The sequence below is a fragment of the Myxocyprinus asiaticus genome, chromosome 26, assembly GCF_019703515.2.
Source record: "Myxocyprinus asiaticus isolate MX2 ecotype Aquarium Trade chromosome 26, UBuf_Myxa_2, whole genome shotgun sequence".
Lineage (NCBI taxonomy): Eukaryota > Metazoa > Chordata > Actinopteri > Cypriniformes > Catostomidae > Myxocyprinus > Myxocyprinus asiaticus.
Genome location: NC_059369.1, coordinates 5,236,394 through 5,251,920, shown reverse-complemented (window position 1 = coordinate 5,251,920; position 15,527 = coordinate 5,236,394). Strand labels below are relative to the sequence as shown.

At 39.1% G+C, this 15,527-nt stretch overlaps 9 non-coding genes across 9 annotated transcripts; 3 read left to right on the top strand and 6 right to left on the bottom strand.

Moving 5' to 3' along the window:
• Positions 1-844: 844 nt before the first annotated feature.
• Positions 845-927, bottom strand: trnal-cag (transfer RNA leucine (anticodon CAG)). The gene has a single exon. It is a non-coding gene; the product is annotated as a tRNA-Leu (tRNA).
• A 206-nt stretch (positions 928-1,133) lies between these two features.
• Positions 1,134-1,205, top strand: trnae-cuc (transfer RNA glutamic acid (anticodon CUC)). Its single transcript has one exon. It is a non-coding gene; the product is annotated as a tRNA-Glu (tRNA).
• A 101-nt stretch (positions 1,206-1,306) lies between these two features.
• trnay-gua (transfer RNA tyrosine (anticodon GUA)) lies at positions 1,307-1,393 on the bottom strand. Its single transcript is given in 2 exon segments — positions 1,307-1,342; positions 1,357-1,393. It is a non-coding gene; the product is annotated as a tRNA-Tyr (tRNA).
• A 5,578-nt stretch (positions 1,394-6,971) lies between these two features.
• trnal-cag (transfer RNA leucine (anticodon CAG)) lies at positions 6,972-7,054 on the bottom strand. The gene has a single exon. It is a non-coding gene; the product is annotated as a tRNA-Leu (tRNA).
• Positions 7,055-7,260: 206 nt separating this feature from the next.
• Positions 7,261-7,332, top strand: trnae-cuc (transfer RNA glutamic acid (anticodon CUC)). Its single transcript has one exon. It is a non-coding gene; the product is annotated as a tRNA-Glu (tRNA).
• Positions 7,333-7,433: 101 nt separating this feature from the next.
• trnay-gua (transfer RNA tyrosine (anticodon GUA)) lies at positions 7,434-7,520 on the bottom strand. Its single transcript is given in 2 exon segments — positions 7,434-7,469; positions 7,484-7,520. It is a non-coding gene; the product is annotated as a tRNA-Tyr (tRNA).
• Positions 7,521-13,071: 5,551 nt separating this feature from the next.
• On the bottom strand, positions 13,072-13,154 carry trnal-cag (transfer RNA leucine (anticodon CAG)). Its single transcript has one exon. It is a non-coding gene; the product is annotated as a tRNA-Leu (tRNA).
• A 206-nt stretch (positions 13,155-13,360) lies between these two features.
• On the top strand, positions 13,361-13,432 carry trnae-cuc (transfer RNA glutamic acid (anticodon CUC)). The gene has a single exon. It is a non-coding gene; the product is annotated as a tRNA-Glu (tRNA).
• A 101-nt stretch (positions 13,433-13,533) lies between these two features.
• On the bottom strand, positions 13,534-13,620 carry trnay-gua (transfer RNA tyrosine (anticodon GUA)). The gene is given in 2 exon segments: positions 13,534-13,569; positions 13,584-13,620. It is a non-coding gene; the product is annotated as a tRNA-Tyr (tRNA).
• Positions 13,621-15,527: the final 1,907 nt, after the last annotated feature.

Genomic DNA, 15,527 nt, shown 5'->3' with positions numbered 1-15,527 from the left:
ATTCCTCTTTTCGAATGCTTTCTTCATTTCTGTATCTTTTCCATTTTCAGTGCTCAGGGGCTCAAGCAAAATTGCAGCCAGTGCCTTTACAATGAAAGTAGCAAATGTGACACCACAACGCTGGTCAGACAGTTCCAGGATGATCGCAGAGGAAAAACTTGTCAGAAGTGGGATTTGAAGCGGGTTCGATTCCCGGTCAGGGAATGTGTTTTTGTCGATCCAACGCTGGCATCTTTGACACAAGTTCAAGCGGCAGTGAGTTTGAGGGCAAGGCAAGTAGGGCCTCCAAGTGGTAAAAAGCACACTCCTTCGAGCCGGAAGTGAACCAGCGACCTAAGGATGGCCAATGCAACATCTACAGACTTGCGCTCTACCAGCTGAGCTAAAAAAGGCACAGTATATTGACTGCATGTTCCTGATTCACAGAGCTAATGGTTCCAGGGGGACATGGCATTGTAATGGCGTGGGAGTCAGGGAGTGCAAAAAAATAGAAGCCAACCGAGACAGCCAGTAGTCAAACCTAGAATCTTCTGATCCGTAGTCAGATGCGTTAACCATTGCGTCACTGGCCCGCTGTCTGTTTGGCCCAGTGGCCTGCATTTTGCTGATTCCAGAGTGACAGGGTGCCCATTGAGGTGGTGTGCTTGAAAAGTGCTAGTTACCTAGTAATCGTTAAAAAAAGCCACAAACACACACACACATACAAACCAAAGCTTGGAAAGAATGATAACTCCTATTTTCAGTGCTCAAGCAAAATTACAGCCGGTGCCTTTACAATGAAAGTAGAAAACATGACACCACAATGCTGGTCAGACAGTTCCAGTATGAATGCAGAATAAAACCTTGTCAGAAGTGGGATTTGAACCCACGCCTCCAGGGGAGACTGCGACCTGAACGCAGCGCCTTAGACCGCTCGGCCATCCTGACATTTGGTGAGAAGGGAAGGACCTCGGTCATTCAGCTAGGCAGCACGTCAGTCTCATAATCTGTAGGATGTGAGTTCGACCCTCAAAGTTTGTTTTTAGGACAAATGAGAGACTTTCTTTTCTGGAGGTAGAAAACCCAATCTTGCTCTTCAGTATAGTTTGCAAGGCGGCCTCGGATGCTCTCCCAGAGAGGTTAATAGCAGCCCTTCCCTGGTGGTCTAGTGGCTAGGATTCGGCGCTCTCACCGCCGCGGCCCGGGTTCGATTCCCGGTCAGGGAACATATTTTTGCAGATCCAACGCCTGCATCTTTGACACAAGTTCAAGGAGCAGTGAGTTTGAGGGCAAGGCAAGTAGTGCCTCCAAGTGGTAAAAAGTACACTCCTTCGAGCCGGAATTGAACCAGCGACCTAAGGATGGCCAAGGCAACATCTACAGTCCTCCGCTCTACCAGCTGAGCTATCGAAGGCACAGTATGCTGGATGCTTGTTCCTGATTCACAGAGCTAATGGTTTTTTGTTTTTATTGATTTTTTTTTTTTTTTTTTAGAAAAAGGACCAGGCTGTCATTTGCCACAGAGCAAGCAAAATGAACGAAAATACATGAATCCCCCCCAACCTATTTCCAAGGATGAATGAATAAAAATCACAGCTGTGGCAGGGGGAAGTGTATTAGTTAAAGCAATCCAGGAGAAGCAAAAGCTTACAGCACCTGGTATTCCCAGGAAGGCTCCCATACAAGTACTAACCAGGAACAACCCTGCGTAGCTTCCGAGATCGGACAAGACTTGGCTTGACCTTTTCTTTTTTCTTTTTTTTTTTAAGAATCCTTCAAAGGCAAATGTTTAAAACCTATCCTCTTCTTGAAGATCACTTTGTTTATATGAAAATGATCTCACCCAAATACATTAAAAACCTTTCCCCTGTTTTCATAATTATCATTGCCCAACAGGCACCTTCCAATTAAATTCATTTAGAACTTTAGAAACACTGTTTGTGAACACTTTAAAAAATACTCTCCCAACTTGTCTTGTTTTTTAAAATAAATGTACAGCATTTCTATGTATCTTTCCGTCTTTCCTTTAAAAACACACCATACATCAATTAGATTTTTCTCTTTTTTTGCCACAGTTCTTCTTTCCCATATTGCACTTTTGATCAACATTAAGAATAAATGTATCCCTTTTTTGTTTTTACAATTTTTATCCCACCCAAACATTACCACTTTGTTCCACTCCGTTTCTTGCCCATCCTCCTCCCCTCTCAAATCATTTATTAGCCATTTACATTTTCCATAAAACTCTTCCAGCTCTTTACAGTATAAAAAAAATGTAAAAACCCCTCATCTTCTTCTTGACAAACTTTGCATCTTGCACTCTCCTCCATCCCAATTTTATAAAGTTTCATTTCTGAAACAATTGCTCTGTGCCTTATAAGGTACTCCAAACTCTCCAGTTTTGTTTCCACAATCACCCCTTTCATGTTTCTCCATAAATTTTCTTCTTTCAGATCTTTAAAATGCTGCAACCAATACTCATTTGCAATAGGTTTCTTAAAAACTTTGTTCCTAAAAATACCATAAAACACCTTTACAGTACAAGCTTTAAAATCGTGTAGTTCCTCCCCTATCCTCACATACTGTATATCTCCATTTCTTTTTGTCCTTCTTCCATTTGTCGAATTTTCTGTAACCATTCTTTTGGTATTGCTTTTTTTTTTTTTTATAATTTCATACTTATTTATTATGTCCTGTTTATTATAGTCCTCCTTTGCCTCCTCCATTGTGTCCACTATGAACTGTATTGGTAAAAAACCTTCTTTAAATTCATATAAAACATCCCTCACCTTCGTTATTCCCACTTCTTTTTACTTTTAAAAGTAAAAATATTTGTTAAAACCGGCACTTCCCCAGACCTCATAAAAATAGTTTTTTCTTCATTTATTTTTCCTCCTGATGCCTTACAAAACTTTTGTACTTCTCGCATGGCTATTTCCACACTCTCCACTCCATTAACTACTACTGTTGTGTCATCTGCATATTGGAAACATTTTTCTCCTTCCTTACCTTCTTCCATTTCTACACCTCTTATTTCTCCTTCCTTTCTTATAGCCAGGCCTAACGGTTCTGCTACAAGTGAATATAAAAGTGCCGATAAGGGGCATCCTTGTCTTATAGATCTTGTTATTTTAAAACATTCTGTTAAAAAGCCATTGCATTTGATCTTTGTTAGTGCTCCTCTATATACAATTGTAATCCACTGAATAAAATTCCTCCCAAACCCCAAACCCTTTAAAATTCCAAATAAATACTCATGTTCTACCCTGTCAAGGGCCTTTTCAAAGTCTAGACTAATCACATATCCATCTTTCTTTTTTTCTTTCATGTATCTTATAATATCTCTTATGCTACTTGTTGTATCTGCTATAACCCTCCCTTTCACCCCATATGCTTGATTTGTCTTTAATATATTTGGCATCACTTTCTTCAGTCTGTTTGCTAGTATTTTTGCTAATATTTTTAGATCTGTATTCAGCATTGTAATCGGTCTGTAATTTTCCAAATCTGTTTTTTCTCTTTGATTCATTTCTCTCTTCTTAAAAATCTCATCATACACTTCCTTCAGAATATGGCTTAAACTATCTTTAAAAGCTATATAAAATTCACTCCCTAAGCCATCTGTTCCTGGACTTTTCTTTCTATTTAGTTCACTTATTGCTTTTTCTATCTCATCTTCCACAATTTCTTGATCACACTCTTTTTTGTCTTCTTCTCCGACTCTTTGTCTTTATTTGTCTCAGTAACTCCTCTTTCTCTTGTTCTTTTATTCCTTCTGCACTAAAAAGTTCCTCGTAATATATTTTTATCTCTTTCAAAATGTCCTCCTCCCCTTCCACTACTTCTCCATTTCTCTTTTTTATTTCTTTTATTGTTTCAGATTTCCCCTTTCTTTTTTCTAATACAAAGAAGAATTTCGTACATTTTTCTCCCTCTACTATGTATTTTGCTTTGCTTCTTAACATTGCCCCTTTTATATTTCATTTCTTTCCATGTTCCTTCTATCTCTTTAATTTTTTGTATATCCCTTTTCTCTTTGTTTGATTCTCTTTCGAGCTCTTCCTTTATTTCTATTTCTTTTCCCTTTTCCCTTTTTTGTATTGCACCACAGTATTTGATTGAATATTTGGTCACTATGTACCTCACGTTTTCCCACCATATTCTCTTACCATCTTCATACATTCCATTTTCTTTTTCCTTTTCTATGATTTCCATTATTTTGAGTTTATATTCCTCATTTTTAAGAACCTCCGTGTTTAAAATCCATATCCCCGGCCCTCTTTTCACTGCATTAAAATCCACCTGTATTAAAACCAATTTGTGATCACTTAAACTTGTTTCTTCATACCACATTTCCTCTATACAATTCTCCAAATTTCTGGTTTGGCGTATAAAATTCCTCACAATCTGTCTCCTTGAATATTCCTTTTTCTTTTCATTCCTCTCTCTCCATACATCTATCATGTTGTTTTCTTCCATTAGCAGTTTTAATTCTTTTCTTCCTGTATCTGTTTTGAAAACCATCCCTTCTGCCACGTCTAATTTACTAAAAACCGTGTTAAAATCTCCCATAATTGCAATTTCCTTATACTCCTTTGTCAGATTTCTTAAAACACTAAAAAACGCTTTCTTTTCCTTCTCCTCTGCTGGTGCATGTACATTTACCAGGATAAATTCTTTCCCTTCATATTTCATTTCAACCATCATGCATTTCCCAATCTCATCCTTATGTAAAATCTTACATTTTTTTTTTATCCAATTCATCTCTTATTAAAACAGCTACTCCTCTTCCTAACTTTCCATCACCGTTATGGTATAAAATTCCCCCATTCCACATCTTTCTAATCTCATTCATACAATCTTCTCTCCAATTTGTTTCTTGCAATACAACAATAGCTTCTTTTTTACACATTTCTTTTACTTTCTCAAATTTGTTCATGTCCAAAAGTCCTCTTGCATTAAATGCCCCAATTCTTAAAACCATAAGGAAGAACAATGAATACTTAAACATCATAACTTCAGTGGTTCTCCTCTAGTCCTTTTAACACTTCATATCTGTTCATACATTTAAGTATTCCTTTTCTGAGCACTCTTTTTTTCCCCACTTTCTAAATTCGGTGTTACCTTAATCGATCTTCTTCTTGTTCTCCCTCTCCCCGCACTGTCTCTCCTCTCCTCCTCCATTCTTTCCATCTCTTCATTTTTTATTTCTTTGTTTAGTTCATTGTTCCCTTGTTGCTCCTTTTCAGCTCTGTCCAGAAAAAATTCCATACTTGAAGTCATTTCCATTGGTGTCCATGTTTCCTCCTCGCTTTGTGTTTGCTCTCTTTTTATCCTTCCTGCTCCTTTCCCTCCTCTCTCTCCTCTTCATTGTTTGTTTCTTCTTCTGTTTCTTTTTCTTGTATTTCCTCTATTTCCTCCTCTGGATCTTTTTCGTTCTTTCCTTCTTCCATCCGCCTGTCCACCTGCTCTTCTCCATTCTCTTCTTCCTCCTCGTTCTCCATCCAGCACTCACATTTATTTAAAAGTCTCCCTGCAATCCGGGCACTTGACAGAATTGCAATCCCTCGCGATGTGTCCCCTCTCATCACACTTGTAACACCGGAATTCTGGGCAGTCCTTCACCACATGATAGCCGGGCTCATGCACAACCGCCAGGTTTTAACCTGGGGGCTGTGCATTACTCGGAAGTATTGAGGTCCCTCCGCCGTCTCCAGTTTCGTGCTATATGGCAGGGAAATCACCTCTTTTGGGAATCTGGTTTTGACAAACCTTGTGCCGTCTTCAATGTCCGTTCCCGGATATACCCTCCTTTTTATCATTGAGATTGGGAGTACTCCTCATCCCCTCAGTTTGTTTACAATGTCCTCATCCTCTAAGTGAACAGGCAAATGCATAAAGGAAACCACGTAGTCCCTGTTTGGCAGTTTTTTAACTTCACATTTTGTTCCTTTTATCATCAGTCCATCCATCAAATCTTCACAATAATCCTCTTTTTCCAAAGTCACTTCATATTCCTTTGCTTGTTTTGGTCTAACTGCTAAAATCTTTCCTCCTCCGATTCTCTCTGTGACCGCTTTGATTATGGCCTCAGATCTCGCTCCTTCCAAATCAACAGTCACCGTTGCTTCTTTCAAATAATTCCTCTTTTCGAATGCTTTCTTCATTTCTGTATCTTTTCCATTTTCAGTGCTCAGGGGCTCAAGCAAAATTGCAGCCAGTGCCTTTACAATGAAAGTAGCAAATGTGACACCACAACGCTGGTCAGACAGTTCCAGGATGATCGCAGAGGAAAAACTTGTCAGAAGTGGGATTTGAAGCGGGTTCGATTCCCGGTCAGGGAATGTGTTTTTGTCGATCCAACGCTGGCATCTTTGACACAAGTTCAAGCGGCAGTGAGTTTGAGGGCAAGGCAAGTAGGGCCTCCAAGTGGTAAAAAGCACACTCCTTCGAGCCGGAAGTGAACCAGCGACCTAAGGATGGCCAATGCAACATCTACAGACTTGCGCTCTACCAGCTGAGCTAAAAAAGGCACAGTATATTGACTGCATGTTCCTGATTCACAGAGCTAATGGTTCCAGGGGGACATGGCATTGTAATGGCGTGGGAGTCAGGGAGTGCAAAAAAATAGAAGCCAACCGAGACAGCCAGTAGTCAAACCTAGAATCTTCTGATCCGTAGTCAGATGCGTTAACCATTGCGTCACTGGCCCGCTGTCTGTTTGGCCCAGTGGCCTGCATTTTGCTGATTCCAGAGTGACAGGGTGCCCATTGAGGTGGTGTGCTTGAAAAGTGCTAGTTACCTAGTAATCGTTAAAAAAAGCCACAAACACACACACACATACAAACCAAAGCTTGGAAAGAATGATAACTCCTATTTTCAGTGCTCAGGGGCTCAAGCAAAATTACAGCCGGTGCCTTTACAATGAAAGTAGAAAACATGACACCACAATGCTGGTCAGACAGTTCCAGTATGAATGCAGAATAAAACCTTGTCAGAAGTGGGATTTGAACCCACGCCTCCAGGGGAGACCGCGACCTGAACGCAGCGCCTTAGACCGCTCGGCCATCCTGACATTCGGTGAGAAGGGAAGGACCTCGGTCATTCAGCTAGGCAGCACGTCAGTCTCATAATCTGTAGGATGTGAGTTCGACCCTCAAAGTTTGTTTTTAGGACAAATGAGAGACTTTCTTTTCTGGAGGTAGAAAACCCAATCTTGCTCTTCAGTATAGTTTGCAAGGCGGCCTCGCATGCTCTCCCAGTGAGGTTAATAGCAGCCCTTCCCTGGTGGTCTAGTGGCTAGGATTCGGCGCTCTCACCGCCGCGGCCCGGGTTCGATTCCCGGTCAGGGAACGTATTTTTGCAGATCCAACGCCTGCATCTTTGACACAAGTTCAAGGAGCAGTGAGTTTGAGGGCAAGGCAAGTAGTGCCTCCAAGTGGTAAAAAGTACACTCCTTCGAGCCGGAATTGAACCAGCGACCTAAGGATGACCAAGGCAACATCTACAGTCCTCCACTCTACCAGCTGAGCTATCGAAGGCACAGTATGCTGGATGCTTGTTCCTGATTCACAGAGCTAATGGTTTTTTGTTTTTATTGATTTTTTTTTTTTTTTTAGAAAAAGGACCAGGCTGTCATTTGCCACAGAGCAAGCAAAATGAACGAAAATACATGAATCCCCCCAACCTATTTCCAAGGATGAATGAATAAAAATCACAGCTGTGGCAGGGGGAAGTGTATTAGTTAAAGCAATCCAGGAGAAGCAAAAGCTTACAGCACCTGGTATTCCCAGGAAGGCTCCCATACAAGTACTAACCAGGCACAACCCTGCGTAGCTTCCGAGATCGGACAAGACTTGGCTTGACCTTTTCTTTTTTTTTTTTTTTTTTAAGAATCCTTCAAAGGCAAATGTTTAAAACCTATCCTCTTCTTGAAGATCACTTTGTTTATATGAAAATGATCTCACCCAAATACATTAAAAACCTTTCCCCTGTTTTCATAATTATCATTGCCCAACAGGCACCTTCCAATTAAATTCATTTAGAACTTTAGAAACACTGTTTGTGAACACTTTAAAAAAAACTCTCCCAACTTGTCTTGTTTTTTAAAATAAATGTACAGCATTTCTATGTATCTTTCCGTCTTTCTTTTAAAAACACACCATACATCAATTAGATTTTTCTCTTTTTTTGCCACAGTTCTTCTTTCCCATATTGCACTTTTGATCAACATTAAGAATAAATGTATCCCTTTTTTGTTTTTACAATTTTTATCCCACCCAAACATTACCACTTTGTTCCACTCCGTTTCTTGCCCATCCTCCTCCCCTCTCAAATCATTTATTAGCCATTTACATTTTCCATAAAACTCTTCCAGCTCTTTACAGTATAAAAAAAATGTAAAAACCCCTCATCTTCTTCTTGACAAACTTTGCATCTTGCACTCTCCTCCATCCCAATTTTATAAAGTTTCATTTCTGAAACAATTGCTCTGTGCCTTATAAGGTACTCCAAACTCTCCAGTTTTGTTTCCACAATCACCCCTTTCATGTTTCTCCATAAATTTTCTTCTTTCAGATCTTTAAAATGCTGCAACCAATACTCATTTGCAATAGGTTTCTTAAAAACTTTGTTCCTAAAAATACCATGAAACACCTTTACAGTACAAGCTTTAAAATCGTGTAGTTCCTCCCCTATCCTCACATACTGTATATCTCCATTTCTTTTTGTCCTTCTTCCATTTGTCGAATTTTCTGTAACCATTCTTTTGGTATTGCTTTTTTTTTTTTTTTTTTTTATAATTTCATACTTATTTATTATGTCCTGTTTATTATAGTCCTCCTTTGCCTCCTCCATTGTGTCCACTATGAACTGTATTGGTAAAAAACCTTCTTTAAATTCATATAAAACATCCCTCACCTTCGTTATTCCCACTTCTTTTTACTTTTAAAAGTAAAAATATTTGTTAAAACCGGCACTTCCCCAGACCTCATAAAAATAGTTTTTTCTTCATTTATTTTTCCTCCTGATGCCTTACAAAACTTTTGTACTTCTCGCATGGCTATTTCCACACTCTCCACTCCATTAACTACTACTGTTGTGTCATCTGCATATTGGAAACATTTTTCTCCTTCCTTACCTTCTTCCATTTCTACACCTCTTATTTCTCCTTCCTTTCTTATAGCCAGGCCTAACGGTTCTGCTACAAGTGAGTATAAAAGTGCCGATAAGGGGCATCCTTGTCTTATAGATCTTGTTATTTTAAAACATTCTGTTAAAAAGCCATTGCATTTGATCTTTGTTAGTGCTCCTCTATATACAATTGTAATCCACTGACTAAAATTCCAAATAAATACTCATGTTCTACCCTGTCAAGGGCCTTTTCAAAGTCTAGACTAATCACATATCCATCTTTCTTTTTTTCTTTCATGTATCTTATAATATCTCTTATGCTACTTGTTGTATCTGCTATAACCCTCCCTTTCACCCCATATGCTTGATTTGTCTTTAACATATTTGGCATCACTTTCTTCAGTCTGTTTGCTAGTATTTTTGCTAATATTTTTAGATCTGTATTCAGCATTGTAATCGGTCTGTAATTTTTCAAATCTGTTTTTTCTCTTTGATTCATTTCTCTCTTCTTAAAAATCTCATCATACACTTCCTTCAGAATATGGCTTAAACTATCTTTAAAAGCTATATAAAATTCACTCCCTAAGCCATCTGTTCCTGGACTTTTCTTTCTATTTAGTTCACTTATTGCTTTTTCTATCTCATCTTCCACAATTTCTTGATCACACTCTTTTTTGTCTTCTTCTCCGACTCTTTGTCTTTATTTGTCTCAGTAACTCCTCTTTCTCTTGTTCTTTTATTCCTTCTGCACTAAAAAGTTCCTCGTAATATATTTTTATCTCTTTCAAAATGTCCTCCTCCCCTTCCACTACTTCTCCATTTCTCTTTTTTATTTCTTTTATTGTTTCAGATTTCCCCTTTCTTTTTTCTAATACAAAGAAGAATTTCGTACATTTTTCTCCCTCTACTATGTATTTTGCTTTGCTTCTTAACATTGCCCCTTTTATATTTCATTTCTTTCCATGTTCCTTCTATCTCTTTAATTTTTTGTATATCCCTTTTCTCTTTGTTTGATTCTCTTTCGAGCTCTTCCTTTATTTCTATTTCTTTTCCCTTTTCCCTTTTTTGTATTGCACCACAGTATTTGATTGAATATTTGGTCACTATGTACCTCACGTTTTCCCACCATATTCTCTTACCATCTTCATACATTCCATTTTCTTTTTCCTTTTCTATGATTTCCATTATTTTGAGTTTATATTCCTCATTTTTAAGAACCTCCGTGTTTAAAATCCATATCCCCGGCCCTCTTTTCACTGCATTAAAATCCACCTGTATTAAAACCAATTTGTGATCACTTAAACTTGTTTCTTCATACCACATTTCCTCTATACAATTCTCCAAATTTCTGGTTTGGCGTATAAAATTCCTCACAATCTGTCTCCTTGAATATTCCTTTTTCTTTTCATTCCTCTCTCTCCATACATCTATCATGTTGTTTTCTTCCATTAGCAGTTTTAATTCTTTTCTTCCTGTATCTGTTTTGAAAACCATCCCTTCTGCCACGTCTAATTTACTAAAAACCGTGTTAAAATCTCCCATAATTGCAATTTCCTTATACTCCTTTGTCAGATTTCTTAAAACACTAAAAAACGCTTTCTTTTCCTTCTCCTCTGTTGGTGCATGTACATTTACCAGGATAAATTCTTTCCCTTCATATTTCATTTCAACCATCATGCATTTCCCAATCTCATCCTTATGTAAAATCTTACATTTTTTTTTTATCCAATTCATCTCTTATTAAAACAGCTACTCCTCTTCCTAACTTTCCATCACCGTTATGGTATAAAATTCCCCCATTCCACATCTTTCTAATCTCATTCATACAATCTTCTCTCCAATTTGTTTCTTGCAATACAACAATAGCTTCTTTTTTACACATTTCTTTTACTTTCTCAAATTTGTTCATGTCCAAAAGTCCTCTTGCATTAAATGCCCCAATTCTTAAAACCATAAGGAAGAACAATGAATACTTAAACATCATAACTTCAGTGGTTCTCCTCTAGTCCTTTTAACACTTCATATCTGTTCATACATTTAAGTATTCCTTTTCTGAGCACTCTTTTTTCCCCACTTTCTAAATTCGGTGTTACCTTAATCGATCTTCTTCTTGTTCTCCCTCTCCCCGCACTGTCTCTCCTCTCCTCCTCCATTCTTTCCATCTCTTCATTTTTTATTTCTTTGTTTAGTTCATTGTTCCCTTGTTGCTCCTTTTCAGCTCTGTCCAGAAAAAATTCCATACTTGAAGTCATTTCCATTGGTGTCCATGTTTCCTCCTCGCTTTGTGTTTGCTCTCTTTTTATCCTTCCTGCTCCTTTCCCTCCTCTCTCTCCTCTTCATTGTTTGTTTCTTCTTCTGTTTCTTTTTCTTGTATTTCCTCTATTTCCTCCTCTGGATCTTTTTCGTTCTTTCCTTCTTCCATCCGCCTGTCCACCTGCTCTTCTCCATTCTCTTCTTCCTCCTCGTTCTCCATCCAGCACTCACATTTATTTAAAAGTCTCCCTGCAATCCGGGCACTTGACAGAATTGCAATCCCTCGCGATGTGTCCCCTCTCATCACACTTGTAACACCGGAATTCTGGGCAGTCCTTCACCACATGATAGCCGGGCTCATGCACAACCGCCAGGTTTTAACCTGGGGGCTGTGCATTACTCGGAAGCATTGAGGTCCCTCCGCCGTCTCCAGTTTCGTGCTATATGGCAGGGAAATCACCTCTTTTGGGAATCTGGTTTTGACAAACCTTGTGCCGTCTTCAATGTCCGTTCCCGGATATACCCTCCTTTTTATCATTGAGATTGGGAGTACTCCTCATCCCCTCAGTTTGTTTACAATGTCCTCATCCTCTAAGTGAACAGGCAAATGCATAAAGGAAACCACGTAGTCCCTGTTTGGCAGTTTTTTAACTTCACATTTTGTTCCTTTTATCATCAGTCCATCCATCAAATCTTCACAATAATCCTCTTTTTCCAAAGTCACTTCATATTCCTTTGCTTGTTTTGGTCTAACTGCTAAAATCTTTCCTCCTCCGATTCTCTCTGTGACCGCTTTGATTATGTCCTCAGCTCTCGCTCCTTCCAAATCAACAGTCACCGTTGCTTCTTTCAAATAATTCCTCTTTTCGAATGCTTTCTTCATTTCTGTATCTTTTCCATTTTCAGTGCTCAGGGGCTCAAGCAAAATTGCAGCCAGTGCCTTTACAATGAAAGTAGCAAATGTGACACCACAACGCTGGTCAGACAGTTCCAGGATGATCGCAGAGGAAAAACTTGTCAGAAGTGGGATTTGAAGCGGGTTCGATTCCCGGTCAGGGAATGTGTTTTTGTCGATCCAACGCTGGCATCTTTGACACAAGTTCAAGCGGCAGTGAGTTTGAGGGCAAGGCAAGTAGGGCCTCCAAGTGGTAAAAAGCACACTCCTTCGAGCCGGAAGTGAACCAGCGACCTAAGGATGGCCAATGCAACATCTACAGACTTGCGCTCTACCAGCTGAGCTAAAAAAGGCACAGTATATTGACTGCATGTTCCTGATTCACAGAGCTAATGGTTCCAGGGGGACATGGCATTGTAATGGCGTGGGAGTCAGGGAGTGCAAAAAAATAGAAGCCAACCGAGACAGCCAGTAGTCAAACCTAGAATCTTCTGATCCGTAGTCAGATGCGTTAACCATTGCGTCACTGGCCCGCTGTCTGTTTGGCCCAGTGGCCTGCATTTTGCTGATTCCAGAGTGACAGGGTGCCCATTGAGGTGGTGTGCTTGAAAAGTGCTAGTTACCTAGTAATCGTTAAAAAAAGCCACAAACACACACACACATACAAACCAAAGCTTGGAAAGAATGATAACTCCTATTTTCAGTGCTCAGGGCTCAAGCAAAATTACAGCCGGTGCCTTTACAATGAAAGTAGAAAACATGACACCACAATGCTGGTCAGACAGTTCCAGTATGAATGCAGAATAAAACCTTGTCAGAAGTGGGATTTGAACCCACACCTCCAGGGGAGACTGCGACCTGAACGCAGCGCCTTAGACCGCTCGGCCATCCTGACATTTGGTGAGAAGGGAAGGACCTCGGTCATTCAGCTAGGCAGCACGTCAGTCTCATAATCTGTAGGATGTGAGTTCGACCCTCAAAGTTTGTTTTTAGGACAAATGAGAGACTTTCTTTTCTGGAGGTAGAAAACCCAATCTTGCTCTTCAGTATAGTTTGCAAGGCGGCCTCGGATGCTCTCCCAGAGAGGTTAATAGCAGCCCTTCCCTGGTGGTCTAGTGGCTAGGATTCGGCGCTCTCACCGCCGCGGCCCGGGTTCGATTCCCGGTCAGGGAACATATTTTTGCAGATCCAACGCCTGCATCTTTGACACAAGTTCAAGGAGCAGTGAGTTTGAGGGCAAGGCAAGTAGTGCCTCCAAGTGGTAAAAAGTACACTCCTTCGAGCCGGAATTGAACCAGCGACCTAAGGATGGCCAAGGCAACATCTACAGTCCTCCGCTCTACCAGCTGAGCTATCGAAGGCACAGTATGCTGGATGCTTGTTCCTGATTCACAGAGCTAATGGTTTTTTGTTTTTATTGATTTTTTTTTTTTTTTAGAAAAAGGACCAGGCTGTCATTTGCCACAGAGCAAGCAAAATGAACGAAAATACATGAATCCCCCCCAACCTATTTCCAAGGATGAATGAATAAAAATCACAGCTGTGGCAGGGGGAAGTGTATTAGTTAAAGCAATCCAGGAGAAGCAAAAGCTTACAGCACCTGGTATTCCCAGGAAGGCTCCCATACAAGTACTAACCAGGAACAACCCTGCGTAGCTTCCGAGATCGGACAAGACTTGGCTTGACCTTTTCTTTTTTTCTTTTTTTTTTAAGAATCCTTCAAAGGCAAATGTTTAAAACCTATCCTCTTCTTGAAGATCACTTTGTTTATATGAAAATGATCTCACCCAAATACATTAAAAACCTTTCCCCTGTTTTCATAATTATCATTGCCCAACAGGCACCTTCCAATTAAATTCATTTAGAACATTAGAAACACTGTTTGTGAACACTTTAAAAAATACTCTCCCAACTTGTCTTGTTTTTTAAAATAAATGTACAGCATTTCTATGTATCTTTCCGTCTTTCCTTTAAAAACACACCATACATCAATTAGATTTTTCTCTTTTTTTGCCACAGTTCTTCTTTCCCATATTGCACTTTTGATCAACATTAAGAATAAATGTATCCCTTTTTTGTTTTTACAATTTTTATCCCACCCAAACATTACCACTTTGTTCCACTCCGTTTCTTGCCCATCCTCCTCCCCTCTCAAATCATTTATTAGCCATTTACATTTTCCATAAAACTCTTCCAGCTCTTTACAGTATAAAAAAAATGTAAAAACCCCTCATCTTCTTCTTGACAAACTTTGCATCTTGCACTCTCCTCCATCCCAATTTTATAAAGTTTCATTTCTGAAACAATTGCTCTGTGCCTTATAAGGTACTCCAAACTCTCCAGTTTTGTTTCCACAATCACCCCTTTCATGTTTCTCCATAAATTTTCTTCTTTCAGATCTTTAAAATGCTGCAACCAATACTCATTTGCAATAGGTTTCTTAAAAACTTTGTTCCTAAAAATACCATAAAACACCTTTACAGTACAAGCTTTAAAATCGTGTAGTTCCTCCCCTATCCTCACATACTGTATATCTCCATTTCTTTTTGTCCTTCTTCCATTTGTCGAATTTTCTGTAACCATTCTTTTGGTATTGCTTTTTTTTTTTTTTTTTATAATTTCATACTTATTTATTATGTCCTGTTTATTATAGTCCTCCTTTGCCTCCTCCATTGTGTCCACTATGAAATGTATTGGTAAAAAACCTTCTTTAAATTCATATAAAACATCCCTCACCTTCGTTATTCCCACTTCTTTTTACTTTTAAAAGTAAAAATATTTGTTAAAACCGGCACTTCCCCAGACCTCATAAAAATAGTTTTTTCTTCATTTATTTTTCCTCCTGATGCCTTACAAAACTTTTGTACTTCTCGCATGGCTATTTCCACACTCTCCACTCCATTAACTACTACTGTTGTGTCATCTGCATATTGGAAACATTTTTCTCCTTCCTTACCTTCTTCCATTTCTACACCTCTTATTTCTCCTTCCTTTCTTATAGCCAGGCCTAACGGTTCTGCTACAAGTGAGTATAAAAGTGCCGATAAGGGGCATCCTTGTCTTATAGATCTTGTTATTTTAAAACATTCTGTTAAAAAGCCATTGCATTTGATCTTTGTTAGTGCTCCTCTATATACAATTGTAATCCACTGAATAAAATTCCTCCCAAACCCCAAACCCTTTAAAATTCCAAATAAATACTCATGTTCTACCCTGTCAAGGGCCTTTTCAAAGTCTAGACTAATCACATATCCATCTTTCTTTTTTT